Source organism: Psammomys obesus, unplaced genomic scaffold (assembly GCF_907164565.1).
Source record: "Psammomys obesus unplaced genomic scaffold, mPsaObe1.curated_primary_1811, whole genome shotgun sequence".
Taxonomy (NCBI): Eukaryota; Metazoa; Chordata; class Mammalia; order Rodentia; family Muridae; genus Psammomys; species Psammomys obesus.
This window is the reverse complement of record NW_026588368.1, coordinates 3,980,103-3,994,613: the sequence shown is the minus strand read 5'-3', so window position 1 is coordinate 3,994,613 and position 14,511 is coordinate 3,980,103.

Below are 14,511 nucleotides of genomic sequence, written 5' to 3'. Positions count from 1 at the left end.
TTTATTCTGGATCCAGCTCAGTTTTCACCCAATGCATCTGGACTAACCCACACTACACTCCAGGATAACTTCGTTCTTATCCTGATCCATCTGCAAAGACTATTTTCCAAGTAAAGTCACATTCCCAGGCTTGAGAGTGGGATCATAAATAGACCTTTCTGAGGGACACAGTTCAGCATCTGCCCTCAGGAAGTGTGAGCAGGGATCACATGGACACAGAACCAAGTGCGGTGCCTGGCAGCCGGTGGGAACCTCTGGAGTGACCGCCCGGCCTTGGCTGTGCTGCTGTTGGGACGGTGTAGACTGGGAGTGTGTGCTTCTCCAGGGAGCTTGGGTCTGGTAGGTCTTTTTTAGCACCACTGGTACTCACTTCTGGACTCCTTCCTTGTTCTTTAACTTGCTGAGTGACATCAGGTTGGCACTTGCCTTCTGCTTGTCCAGAAGAGTATGGTTAAGTGGTTCTTCGATATTTTGGATGTCTGTGCCCCCTTTTCTGATGAATAAGCCTGCTCACAAGATTGCTGGTATATCGCTGTACACTTTGATTCAGACACTTATTGGCTGGCAGCTGTGTTCAAGGAATGTGCTGGGAATACAGAGTTGCACAAAGAAGGCTGGCCATCGTCACGGGGAGGTCTCTAGTTTCCTCTGGTCTCTACCCCAATAGCAGTGTTGGTTCTTGTGCTCCTGAAAGAGGAGAACTCAGAAGAGACACAGTAGTGAGTAAGCAGCAAGAACAATTAGAGCAAGCAAGGACATACTCTTCAGGTAGAGTGGGCTGGCTTGAGCAGCTATCCTAGCATGGTGCTTTTATCTCTCCTCCTATTACCTGGTCCCCTGTGCCTCTGTCAGCGTAGGCACTTCTAGGAAAAGAACTGTGTTTTTCTGGGAAGCCCATTTAATGCAGAATTGTAAGTAAGTATATAAAGATGCAAGAATATGTATAGGGGCTCAGGCACTGTTCGTATTGAAATGTTCACCTGGGGAAATGGCAGTGGCACTCTGTGCATATTCCCCTGGCTAGGAGGTCTTGACGTTGCTTTAATCTGACCTAGCTATTATGAACCACGATCACTCATTATCCCTTACATCCTGTTTTTGAGGCCTTGAGCTGGCCCATCTGAGGTTGACAGTCGTCACTATTTTTATACCTTGACCATCATTCAGGCACCCTCACGTTCATATCCGGTTTTAGGATCTTGAGCAGGGCCACCTATTATTCTGTAGTCCTTTATTGGGAGGCCTGTTGGATAGTCCTCAGAGCTAGCCTTGTGCCTAACACAGGAGTCATCTGTCCTTATGGAGCCTTGATCTGTGATGTTGCCAGAAACCCAGTAGGCAGAGTAGGAGACAAGATAAGCTCAGGAGATCGTAGACACCACAGAGAAGAAGGTAAACGAGGCAGTGGGAGCTGAACTTACAGTGGGTAGGGGCAAGGCATGGAAAGGGCTCTCTGAGGAGATGCCACATGAACAGGAGCAGAGATAGAGGAATGAGAAGGGGCCAAATGGGCAACAACCTGTGGAGAGTCCTGCATGCAGAGCACATCTGGGGAAGGTGAGAGGCCATCACAGTGTTTGCTCTCCCAGAGTCAGGTAAAGGAGGACATGAGCTTGGGCAGAGGTACCTGGGCCCTGAAGAGGAGTCTTGGGCTTGTTCCAGGGGAGGGGAAGGTGGTTAGTTAGCTGCCACCAGCCTCCAAAGAAGCGGTCTCCCAATGGCATTGGAAGAAGCTTCAAAAACTGAGTGGCTGCAGGACACTCAGCTTTCCAGGAGAGTGCTTCTGTGGCTGCCACTGGGCCTGAGGGATTCTCATTGAGGGTACACCCTAAGGCCAAGCCTTCTAGAAGGGGAGAAGAGAATGTGCCTCAATGGAAAGGGACATGGAGGTGAGCTTCCGGGATGAGATTTCCCATCTTCTGTACACTGGGTTTTGGTGACCTAGACCTTGTTTGCCTGATTAACTAGGGGACCTCCATGTATCTGTGTGTGTCCAGAAGCCCCTGGTTGCCATCCATCTGGATGAAGGGTGAGGGCATGCTTATGTCACATTCATTCTTTGGCATTTATAATTGTATAAATGAAAACTAGATGTTTGAACTTCCAGAGTTGCTTTAGATTTAAAAATCTCCTCTTCGTTATGTCTATGGCCACAACATACCTTTTACTTCAGGTTTATTCATTTGTTTTTCAGCATTCATTGGCCAACTGTCACTTAATCGTGCATCTGTTATGTTCTGGACGCTGGGCCAGTTGTAAAAGATACAGTATCTAGTGGCCTGTGTGATTCCCAGTCTTCTGAGCACAACTGGAGATTCACTCCCAGTAGATGGGATGGTCAGTTATCACCAAGCATGTGGTTTGGTGGAAAGCATGCATTTTCCTGGCATTTCTCTTTCTTGTCTCAATTTGCTTAATGAGCATTTCTTGCTAATGGTGCTTTGAGGAGTCTGGAGAGGTCCCAAATTGCAGTGGAAAGTGCGAACAGGAGCAGAAGTGCTGACCTGGCTGTGTGCCCCAGGGCAGGTCTCCCAACCCCTGAGCCTCAGTTTCCATCTGTTAGGGCTAATTACATCTACTTAACTACAGACTTCTGTGAGCAGCATTGTCTTATCAGAGATAATGTTCTTAAAAGTGCTGTGAAATTTTGTGTAGCATCTTTTGAACAGTAGGCATTGTCGTTTTCATTATTGAGTGCTACAAATTCAGCACCAGAGGTGGTAAAGAAAGAAGAGGCCAGAGTTATCACCATTGCTCCATCGCAGAGATATATTGGGATGTGTTTGACGGATGCGCCATGCAGGCAAAGGCCATGAATCAGCCATGGAAGAATTCATGGTCAGACTGGGAGGCAAGTAGTAGAAGGGGGGCCATGAATAAGGCATTGAGAGTCTGTGGGTCTTTCTTGCTCCAACATTCCCTGCCTGTAGTCAGGAAAGGCTTTCCTCGGAAAGAGACACTTGAACTTAGCTGTCACTAACAGGAGAATAAGAACCCTCTTGGGACTATTATTAATCAAATGAATATTTATTGGGTAGCAAGCACTGTGTGTATCAGGAGACACATTTTTTTTTTGCAAATACACTTCTTGGTTGGGGAGTCAAGTACTTCCTAAGAGAAGATAAGCATGGGTACAGTATTTCTTCTTGGGGACAGAGCATGGAAGTGCTAGGTGCTGTGGGAGCAAGAAGAGGCACCTTGTTTAGGCCTGAGATTTCATGCGAAAGGTGCCAAAGGCAGGGTGTCCCTCCAGAAGAGCCCTCTAGGCTTTTGCTGGTAGTTCCCCTTTCATTCAGGGCCCATTCCTAGTAGGCCTGAAACACTTGCTTCGCATATTCAGGCCTTCCTGTCCACATGTTCAGTGGGAGGAGCACGAAGAAGGCAACTTTGCAGCTTCCCCACCATTCCCTTTGTTTTGTAGATGGGCTTTGTAGGGACTTGGCTGTGAATTTTAGAGGTTAGAGGTCCTGAGTTAGAGATCCTGACTCATTCAGGGTACCCGTGTCAGGGTTTGTGACCCAAGCCAAGGCCAAGGGTGGGGGCAGGGAGAGCAAGGAAAAGACTGGGAACTGGGAGGGTGGAGAAGCTGTGTGCATTCTGAGATGGTTTAGAAAAAAGGGGCACCTCACTGCCTGGAACCACCGGGGCCCTCCTGTTACAGCAGGTTGGTTCTACTGAAGACACCGCTCTGTCCCCGTTCCCCACCCTAGATCTGCAGAGCACAGGGCTTCAGGCTGAGGACAGCCGTGGGAAATGACAATGTGTAGCACGGCTTCGTGACAATCCCTGCAGTGCCATGGCCTGCTTGTTTAGTGGTTTAGAGACTTCAAAAGGATCCATCTGACTTTCAGGAAGCCAGGCTTACTGGAGAGGAGGAGTTAGAGACAGCCCGCTGCTGAGGAGAGGAAAAGTGGATGTAAGTGCTGCCCTGTGAGCCAGGCTGGGGTGCCCTCTAGCTAGCCTGCTTCCGTGTGACTTTAATACAATGGAAGGATTACTGACAACAGCTTTAGGCAGCAAAATGCCAATTTCAGCTAAGCAGACTCTTGGCTTTATTGGCACAGGGCCAACAAAGTATTTAGTCTTTCACTACTTCCCAGGGGTTCAGACCTTTTTTTTTTTTTTTTTTTTAATGGCATGAAACATGTTATCGTCTATCAAACTTAGAATGGTGGTGAGAAGAGATAACCTCAGACTTCACTGGAGAATGGGGATGAGCCGAAGCAGCGGAAGCATGGGCCTCAGGACAACAATGTGTAGAAAAAAGTGGGTAGAGGCACTCTTTCAATGTGGTCACTTCCTACCGTCTCCAACTTTATCAAGGCTGGTGTTTGGGAATGAAATAGGCAGACTTCCCAGGTGAATCATCTGGGAATTCTCTCCCGAGTGCTTGCTTTTCATGTTCTTTATCACTGCTCCTGGAATTAGCACCACCAGTGTGCAAAATCACACTAGAAAACAATGTGCCTTGGCACAGGTGGCAAGGATTAGGGTGAAGCCAAGAATGGGGATTTCCTGCGACGTCCGGGACCATGCTATTGTTTGTATGCTTATATGCATAAACAGACACAGTTAGGCACAGGCAGGCAGACAGGCAGGCATCCTTTCACACATACATTCCTAACACCCTTGGAGTCCCGCAAATAAGGGATTCACTGAAAGGACAGGTACAGGGAGGTGGGGAACGGCCCACATGCATGGCTCTGCAGCAAAGAAATCAGCAGCCCCAAAGCAGAAATCTCTGATGCCTGTTTGTGACCTGAGCCTGAGAGATGGTCTGTGGAGGTGCTGTCAGCGCGTGCCATATTAAAAATGCGGCATCCCGAAGGCCCGCCATGAAGATAGACTGATTTTAAGAGCCAGCCCGTACATGGACAAAGAAACATCTGAACCTTTCTTCCAGCTGCTGCGCAACAACTGCACATTATCGTTCTGTGTATTTCACTAAACCCCCTCCCGAGCCAGTTCAGGCTCCTGACTTTGGGGAGTACTGTTACAGTCTTGGGTTCCATGTCACATCTTCTCTTTAGCTCCCAATTACTTTTGATTACACAAATATCACCCCTACTAGACTTTTAGAACATACGGTATTTGCCAGGAACCTTTTGGTTTGTAATTTTGTAATCTTTAATCCTGGTAACAAGTTTGCAAGGGAGATGGTTTCCATTCTTATTCATCTAAGAAGCAATTCAGGCAGAGTGACCTCGCTAGGACCACGCAGCTAGGAGTCTGAGGAGCCAAGAATAGAACCAAGATTCTGCTATTCAAATCACACGGGGCTTATTCTCTCCACTGTAAGGAACTTTTTGTTTCCATGTCTACTATAGATAATGGAGTAAAAAGGGGTTGAAGAAGATGGATGGGTGTTTTGATGTCCGTGGCTGCAAGAGAAAGTAGGAACTGGATGTGCTATTATTGTACCAGTGCCTTCTGACCCTGTGCACAACTCAAGGTGGCTTGCTGCATGTCCTGGGGTTCCTTGCTTTGCATCATGTTTGGGTCATCCTTAGCAGTTTCCTCCTCCTCCTTCTTCTCTTTCTTTTCCTTCTTCTTCCTCCTCCTCCTTCTTCTCCTTTTTTTCCTTCTTCTTCCTTCTCATCTTCTTGTTTCCCTTCTAGTGATATTTTACACAGAATTCAGTTCTTCCTGAGATTATTTGTATGGACTTTGGAAATGATAGTTTAAGTTTGGGAAGATGTGGTCCTTTTGGCTGGAGGTCACTTGAGCAGCAGCAAAAAGCCTTACAAGGCAACGTTTTGGGAAGTGTGGGATTCCTCAGAAACCCGTTGAGCTTGCTTCATCTTAGGACTCACAGAGGGTGCTTGGGTGTCTGAGATTGAGGGAGAAGGGATAGCTAAAGTGCTTTGAGGTCTTGTGTTTTATTCTCTTGACCCTGTAGAAATGCAGCCTGGTGCACATGTTCAGACCAATGACGAATCAGGCTGAGGATTCATCTACCCCAGGCTCACAGCCAAAGGAATGAGAAAGACTTGGCAAAGTATCATGGGAAATGTCATGGTCCCTTCTGGACTCACTTAAAAAGCCCAAGACCCATTTACTTTTGATCTCAAGACATTTCTATTTATAGTGTTTTGGGAAGCTGGAGTCTAGGAAGATCCTGGCTGTAGCAATTGTCAGCTGCATACAACAGGCTTTGGCCTTTTTCAGGTTTTCACAGAGCTATAGCTTCAATCTTAAATGCTCCCTAATGCCCGGATAGAAAGGGCTGGGCCCTGGAATGGTCCTTTTGGAAAGTATTGAGACTTCTTAGAAGTATGGCTCAGTGGGACATCATGAAGTCGTGTGAGTGTGCCCTTCAAGGGGGACAGTGAGGCTGAGGCTTTTTTTTTTTTTATGCGCTTTTTTTCTTTTATAAACTTATGCTACAACATGTTGCTGAACACATCCCAAAGTCATGGAGCGAACACACCATGGGTTGGAACCTCCAAAATCCTGAGCTAAAGTGAACCCTCTGTCTTTTGTTCCTTAGTTATCTTCTACTGTTGGTTATAGTAACAGAGAACACAGACAGGTCAGTTTTCCTAACTGCTGATGAACTACGTCATCAGAATGTTTAGATCAGGACTGCCTCTGAGAAGGGAAGGTACCTGGGACATGTGGGAGGAAGATTTCCTTTAGTTCAGTGCAGGAAATGGGACCTGGCCATACGAGAGCCAGTCTTGAACAGAGAGAGGGCAGCTCTCCATGGCATGTGCCCAGGCTGGTGCAAATCCCAAAGCAGAGCTGCCAAGGAACCAGAGGCTGCTGAATGGAATGCCAGTGAGCCAGAGGCTCAAGAATGTGGACATCAGGCAAGGCTTAAAATTAAGCTGGCTTTGTGAGTAAGGGCAGGGAAGCAAGCAGGCAGCAAGGTAAAGACCCAGATGTGACCCAGTGACACAACGAGGAACAGAGTCTGCATAAGAGGTAGTCAGAGGTTCAGCAAGAAGCCATCTGGGCAGAAGCCACCTGGGCGGTCATGTGCTCATGGACTCCGGGGGAGTCCCAGCCCTCAGAAAGGGGCTGGCTGTCTTGTTCAGCAGTGCGACATCTTTCCATGTTTGTAAGGATGGAGCTCAGTCCTGGTTTGGATAGGATGGGAGCTTGCAGGTTAAGGTAGGACAGGGTGGACTGGAGTGCTAAAAGAGAAGCAGTGATTCCTTTCTCTCCTTAGGAGATGAGGCCAATTTTACTCCCTCTAAATCCTAATGGGAAAGGCTTTGAGGGAAACTCTGGGATGGCTCACCTGAGTGCTTATTTAAATGGCTGGCTCGCACCTTTAATCCTGATACTCGGGAGGCAGAGATAGGCAGGTCGCTGTGAGTTTGATCTACATAGTGAGTTTCGAGCCAGCCATGATTTCTATATTGTCTGTCTCAACACACACTCACACACACACACACACACACAAAACCCCCACAATACAGTCATATCACCAACTTAAGTTTTCAGTTTCTTCTTTGAGGAGTGGAGGTGGCAACTATCTTTCCCTCTTGTTTCCTATTCTGTCAATCTCTTAAGACAGTATTTGCACAGAACAGCCTAAAGTACTGAACACTTGGGTAAGCACATCTTGGAAAGATGATGTGTAAGACTCAGTGAGAAATGCTACCTCTGGGCAGGTGCCAAGGGCCTCAGGGCAGCATGGCTTCTTATATCCTGCATGGTTCTTCTGGCTAGCTATGCCAAATTTTGATAGTTATGGAGAGGATGAAAAATTCAAAGATTTTGTGAGTTCTGTAGAGCTCTTGTGCTTTATTCATACCAAAACTCCACCGGTATTGTGGGCTCCTTTGATCACAGCCAATCTCAGCTGTGGCAGAAATTGAAATTCATAGATAGTTCAAGCTAAGAAAAAATGTATGGTAATAATCCAATTTAGTTTCTTGACTGTACAGAATGAGGAAATTGAGGCTAAGTTAAATTTTGTTGAAGTCCAAAGAAAAGTGAGGCCACATTTCCTATGATCAGTGTACTTTGTATTCACTGCTGGCTGACCAGTAGGGGCTAGAAAAATGGAGTTTGGGATTTCTGACCACCATTTTTTTTTTTTTTTTTTTTTTTTTTTTTTGTAGTTGAAAGCTACATTCATCACTTGAACCATTTGCATAGGCTTAGAGTAGCAGAACCCAAAATAGATTTTCCTCTTTCAGGAGCAACTCTGCATAAAAGACTCCCTGGCTTTGGACTAGGTCCCTGTCACATCCCTTGCAGTAGCCAAACCAAGGGACCTAGCCAGGAAGCTGGGTACATCCAAGCCAGAGAACAAACACTTGTCATAGAATGAGTCCTGTAGTCGGGCAGAGAGCCAGGTTTGCAGAAGTGGCTTTGAATTGATGAAGAAGGGAGATTTGCACTTTGTCTTGACCTCCATCGTGAGACTGCTACAGCAAAGTAGAGATGACACCCGGACACTATGGAAGGGCCATTAAGCTTATCTCCTTCTTCTCTAAATACATGACAAGTGAACCCTCTGAAAACAGAGGCGAGTGTGAGCAAAACAAAGAGAGCATACAGGATACAAGAAGACATGCTGCCCTCAGGCCCTTGGCACCCATCCGGAGGTAGCATTCATCACTGGATTTTGCTTTGCTGTACAGGGTATGGGCTAAAGTTTGGGCAGACAGCCATTTCAATGGCTTGTTATCTGTCAGCTCACCTAACCTGTGCTGCCCAGCATTGTAGTATGAGATCTGAATGCAACAAGGGCTTGGCAACGCCTGAGTAACTTACACTGACCCTTCCTGAATACACTTTGAACCTGGTGTACTCAGCGCCCTGTTGCCTGTGAGAACTTAGTCTTCCCTTGTTAACTGTGGTGATGTCTGAAAATAGCATCAGATACATAGCTTTCCAGAGACTCACGTGCCCGTGGACCCTGTTATGGTACATGTGTTATAGTGGGGTTGTTCATGCAAAAGAACAGACTCTGCTCATTCAGAATCCGGTCTCTATAATCTTCCACAGTAACAGATATTTCAACTGAGCACACGATTGTCTAAAATAAAATGCTGCAGTTCTTACCCTCCCTCGTAGTTGTATAACCAGGACCTACCTGGGGACAAATTATTAGGAGTGATATGCTTAGTGATATGCTGGTTGTACCCTTGAAGGGAAGCCATGGGATGTTTTTAGTCTTTCTTGCATGAATGCAATAACACGATGTGCTGTGTCAGACTGTATAGATTAAAGCAGCACCCTGGAATGCACAGCACGACACCGAAGGGACCTGGGACACTGACTATGAGTGGAGAGATTTCATGTATGTCTTCCATGTAAGACTAATTATTTTGGTCTCTGTCATCCACAACTTATAATATAAGTAACTCATGACTTATTGGGAACTTTTACTTTAGAAAAACAAAACAAGATAGCAATTGGATATGATGGTAAATTCAAGAGACACGGAAGTCAGGAGAAGAGACCAAAGAATGGGAGCATCCTATTTCTAAGAAGCCCTCTTTTCTGGCCTCCACCCCATACACAGGACTTGTATGCCCTTAGGAAATACAGGTAGATCCCACTGATACGGGTGTCCATGGATTCTTGTGTTGGATATTTTATGACTTGATTCTGTTGGAGATAACATATGGTGAAAAACAAATCAAAGTGGAACTAGAGGATGAGGCATTAACTAACCAGTGTTGGGCAGCTAGCAATACATGAGCATGGAGCTAAGGTAATAAGATGAACAGACTCGAGGGTTAGGAGAAGGTCTCAGATATGACCGACTTTAATCAGCCGTAGTGTCTACGAGTCAGTACAATGGTTGCTTGGCCCCTCTAGTTCTTGATTTTGAAGTTGCTAAAAGAACCATTATAATTTGTCTAACCTGGCCTTCTTCTATGAGAGCATTGACGGAGTTTAGTGGAGATATTGTTCTTATGCAACATGTCCTCTTAGGATGGAAGCCACCTTTTGTTGTTGTACTAAGATATACATGTGGTAAGACTTGCCGTTTTAGCCATTTGAAGGTATGTATTTAATGGCATTAAGTATATATGTGTGTGTGTGTGTGTGTGTGTGTGTGTGTGTGTGTGTGTGTGTGTATGTATATGTATGTATACTGTTGTATAACTATTATCAAATCCCATCTCTAAACTGCTCATCTTGAAAAACAGAACTCTGGTACCCTTTAAGCAGTAGAACCTCTCTACCTCAAACACCATTGTGCTTTCTGTATTTTTGAATGTGGTCTGCTAGGACCTCATATTAGAGAGTCATTCAGCCCTTTTGTAACCAGAGGTAGATGGATTTCTTGCTAGTAAGGAGCCAGGGTCCATGATGACCGGCAATGGGAGAAACTCAGCCTGGAGGTCAGCATTTTCCTCCAGGGTAAGATGCAGTAGTCTGGTGTCAAAATGCTGTCTGCCGCTTCATTTTTCCCTTTCATTACTTGGAGAGTGGCACACAGGCATAGATCCTGAATAAATTAACTGGTATATGCTTTGCAGGACATGGGAGGTAGCGAGCTGGAATGTTTGTGGACATCTGGGAGGCCTGGGCTTACTGTCTGAGGAAAGCTAAATGATGATGGCAGTGATGACCCTGTGACCTGCCAAGCCCTAGGTTAGTCACCTCCTCGGCAGCCCTTGGTACTGTCCTTGTTTCTTGTCCTGACTCTTCCTCTGCTCCGTGGCTCCTAACATCCCATGTTGAAGTTCTTTTAAAAATCAAGAAGACAGTAAGGCTTTGCCTCTCACTGCTGAGGTGTCCTCTGTCAGCTCAGCAGGAGGCTCCGTGTCCTGATGATGCATTTTTCTTCACTGGTCTGAGGCTGTCATCTTTGCTCATGGATGCCAGGAGAGTAATACTTTTCTGTTGGTGACATTACATATCCAAGCCTGGTGCCCACACACAGTCATATTGATGTGTGAGGACCTTGTTCTGCAGCCATGAGGCCTGTGTTCTGTGGCTGACAGTCCCGGGACTGGAGTGACTGGCCTGTAACCAGCAGGAGTTAGGGGGTTAGTATTTTTTGGGACTATTGAAATCATGGTACCCCCCTCCACAAAGGAGCCTTAAACTAGTTAGTTTAATGACTTGTACAATTTTTGTTGTTGTTGTTGATTTTTTTGTAGTGCCAAGGGTTGAACCCAGTTGTGTGATAGCTGAGCACTTAGCACTGGGTCACACCCTAGATCTATATATTAGAAAAATTAGAATTACCCTAATTCATCTTTTGTATTGTTTTTGAGGGTCTGCAGTCAGTTCTCTCTCTCTCTCTTTCACACACACACACACACACACACACACACACACACACACACACACATCATTCCCTAAGTGCCATTTACCTGTTTTGTTTTGTTTGAGGCAGGATCTCTCATGGGCCTGTAGCTTTCAAAAGAAATAACATTAGCAGGCCAGCAGTTCCCAGAGATCCCCCAGTCTTTTGGGCACTGGGATTCCAAGCGAGTGCTACTATATTGGGCTTTTTGCATGGGTGCTGGGTATCGAACTCAGGCCTTCCTTTTGGAATGCAAGCACTTTACTGAATGTGCTGTCTTCCTGGTCCCCATTCAAAGAGTTTTAATGACCATTCTTCTTTTCACACTGACCTTTGGTCTTCGTAGAACTGCCTAGAATGTGCTGTATCCGAATGCTGGGAGAAGAATGTGGCCATGTGGGGAGGAATTACCTACCAGACCCAGCATGTGCCATCTCCTTTCTCACAAAGATGGGCAGAGGATGTCCAGACTAGTGTGGACATGCCCTTGTTGGGGGATTGAGCCAGACTTCCCTGGAAAGCCATTTTTGGGGGACACTTCTTTCTTGGTCTAAAATGTGAAGTAGAAATAGAATTTTCTCTCTCAAACTTAGAACAAATAATTTTCTTTTTTTTCACACATTTCCTCCATAGCTTCTCAGACCTTTCACTTTTATCATTAACGTTGTAAAGTGTTCTCCTTAATGTGGAAAATTCTAAAAGCTTACACATAACATTAATAATTCTGACTAACATAGTTAAGTGAAAGAAGACAAAGAGAATATGTTCAGGAGGATCCCATTATATCATGTGAAAAAAGGCAGAACTGAAAGGTCAGAAATGGTTAGCTCATGGCTAAGAGATGGAGGGAGGAGGATTGCAAGTTCAGGGACTCTGTGGGCCACAAAGGGAATTCAACATCAGCCTAAGCAACTTAGTGAGCTATAACCTAAAAGTACAAAATAAAAAAGTGGACTTTAAAAAGCAAATAAATAAATAAAATAAAAAAGACTGGGGAAGCCAGGTGGTCAAGAGCACACCTTTAATCCCAGGACTCAGAAGGCAGAGGCAGGCGGATCTCTGTAGTTTGAAGCCAGCCTGGTCTATAGAGCGAGTTCCAGAAGAGCCAGGGCTACACAGAGAAATCCTGCCTCAAAAAACAAAACAAGACAAACAAAAGACTAGAGATACAGTTTGGTGATAGTATACTTGCATATCATTCAGGAGGCCCCAGTAGTATTCCCAAATGGCTATAGCAAAGGGTGGTGGCATTAGCAGGAAGGGAAAGTGTGTTGATGGGGGAGGACATACAGAAATAGGTAGGCTCATTAGATGCTGGCTCTACTGTATTCCTGGATCTGGGTGGTGCTTTGATTGAGATTTCATTCCATCATTATTTACTAAACTGTAAAAATGTGTTTTATTTGTTGTTCTAAATGTATGGTACATTTTGTAGGAATATAACAAAGTGATTCATAAATCAGAAAAAAAAAATTTCCAGTACTTAAGAAATGCAGATAAATATATCATGCTGAATGGTCTTTCCCAAAACCACACTAGAATAATGGCAAATAAATCTTTAAAAAATGCTTAAGCCACAAAGAGAAAAATACAAGGAAAAGAAGACATTAGCAGCCATACTTTCACACACACACACACACACACACCCCCGTGCACATAGACACATACATACACACACATACACATTCTTTGCAGGTTGCAGGGCTCGGTTTTCACTTGTTCACCTTTTCACTCGATGTTTACTTTTTGGTATCCGAAATCTACGTTTATGTTTTTATTACGTGTTGTTTATGTATCTGTTTGCATGAGTGTATGTGAGTGTGTGGGCACCCAGGCCATGGCAGCTGTGGAATGTAAGGGGCAACTTGGATGTCGATTCTCTCCTTCCACCCTGTGGGTCTCAGGGACCGAACTCAGACTCAGTGTCAAGAGTGCGTTCCCACTGCAGCCGTCTGGATAATCCCCGAAGTATTCATGGATAATATATTTTGCCTGAGAATTTTTATGTCGCTATTTAACAACCAAACAACTGCCAACCACTGCTGTACAGGGAGTGGCTTTCTGCCACGTTTTGCAGAAGATTACTGATCCTCTAGATTTTTTGTTGCGACGGACTTCAGCTAAGTCAATTTGGCTTTTAGCGCTCAGATTTTTCTACGTGTAGTCATGCACACAGAAGTCCACAGGCCAGGCTGTGTGGAGGGAGTTGGCCTCCAGCACCTCATTCAAATTGATGTTTGTGTCCATTTTACCCCACAACAATGCCTTCTTTGGCCACGATCACAAGGTTAGAGTTGAATCTGGAACTCACAGGAGAGTCTATTGCTTGCAGCAGCAGCAGAAAAAGATGGCAACAGTGTTTTGAGAGCTAGAGAGTCAATGGAAAACTAGACTTTGTGTATAGAAAGTAGCTGAACCCTAAGCTGCAAAGGGGGAAATTCAGATGTTTAAAATCACTCCTCCAAGCTTTGGTAATTAGTGTTATCGGGCAATTTTGGAAATGGTGATTTAAAATGGGGTTAAATTTTGGAGAATTGGTTTAAGAAATAGACAACAGGTACCCATTCCCTTTTTTTTTTTTTTTTTTTTTTTTGCATCTAGTTTCTTTCTCTACTTTAGCTGGATACTGGAATGCTATTCTCCAGTGAGCATACGGCAGAAGCTCTCTGGCCTAGGCAGAATATGAGTGGAACCCTACAGCGGTACCTTCCCTTTTCTAGCTGCTTTTTTTCAGGTGTCTGAGTACCATCCTGTAACCTTCATGTAGAAGGTTTGAACTCCTCTTTGACCAGAGAAGCTCAGCCTGCAGAAGGAGTCCTCAGAGGTATAGACAGTTCAGCCCAGCAAAGCTTTCCACAGTGAATTCCAGGAAATGAGTCCCACCTGTCATTCAGAATATTGTCCTAAGTCTTTGCTATTCTACTCTGAATACAAAGATCATTAAATACTCAAGAACGCCTTTTAAGTGAAATCAGAAGGCAAAGTTAAATCCCTTATTTAAAGCAGAATCTTAGGGGAGAAACTTGAAAATAAAAGTGAAATAGATATCTCCCTGAACTCCATATTTAGAAAGATAGAAATGGAAGCTAATTGCTCTATTGAAGAAGCATTCAGAAAACATAAAATATTTTTTTTAAATAAAAAAATATGATCACCAATGGCTATGAACAGTTGCAAATCAAAACTTAAGAATCTCTAGGAAAGGTCAAAACAAAACCATAGATGGAAACTAGGAGAAGAAGAAGAAGAAGAAGAAGAAGAAGAAGAAGAAGAAGAAGAAG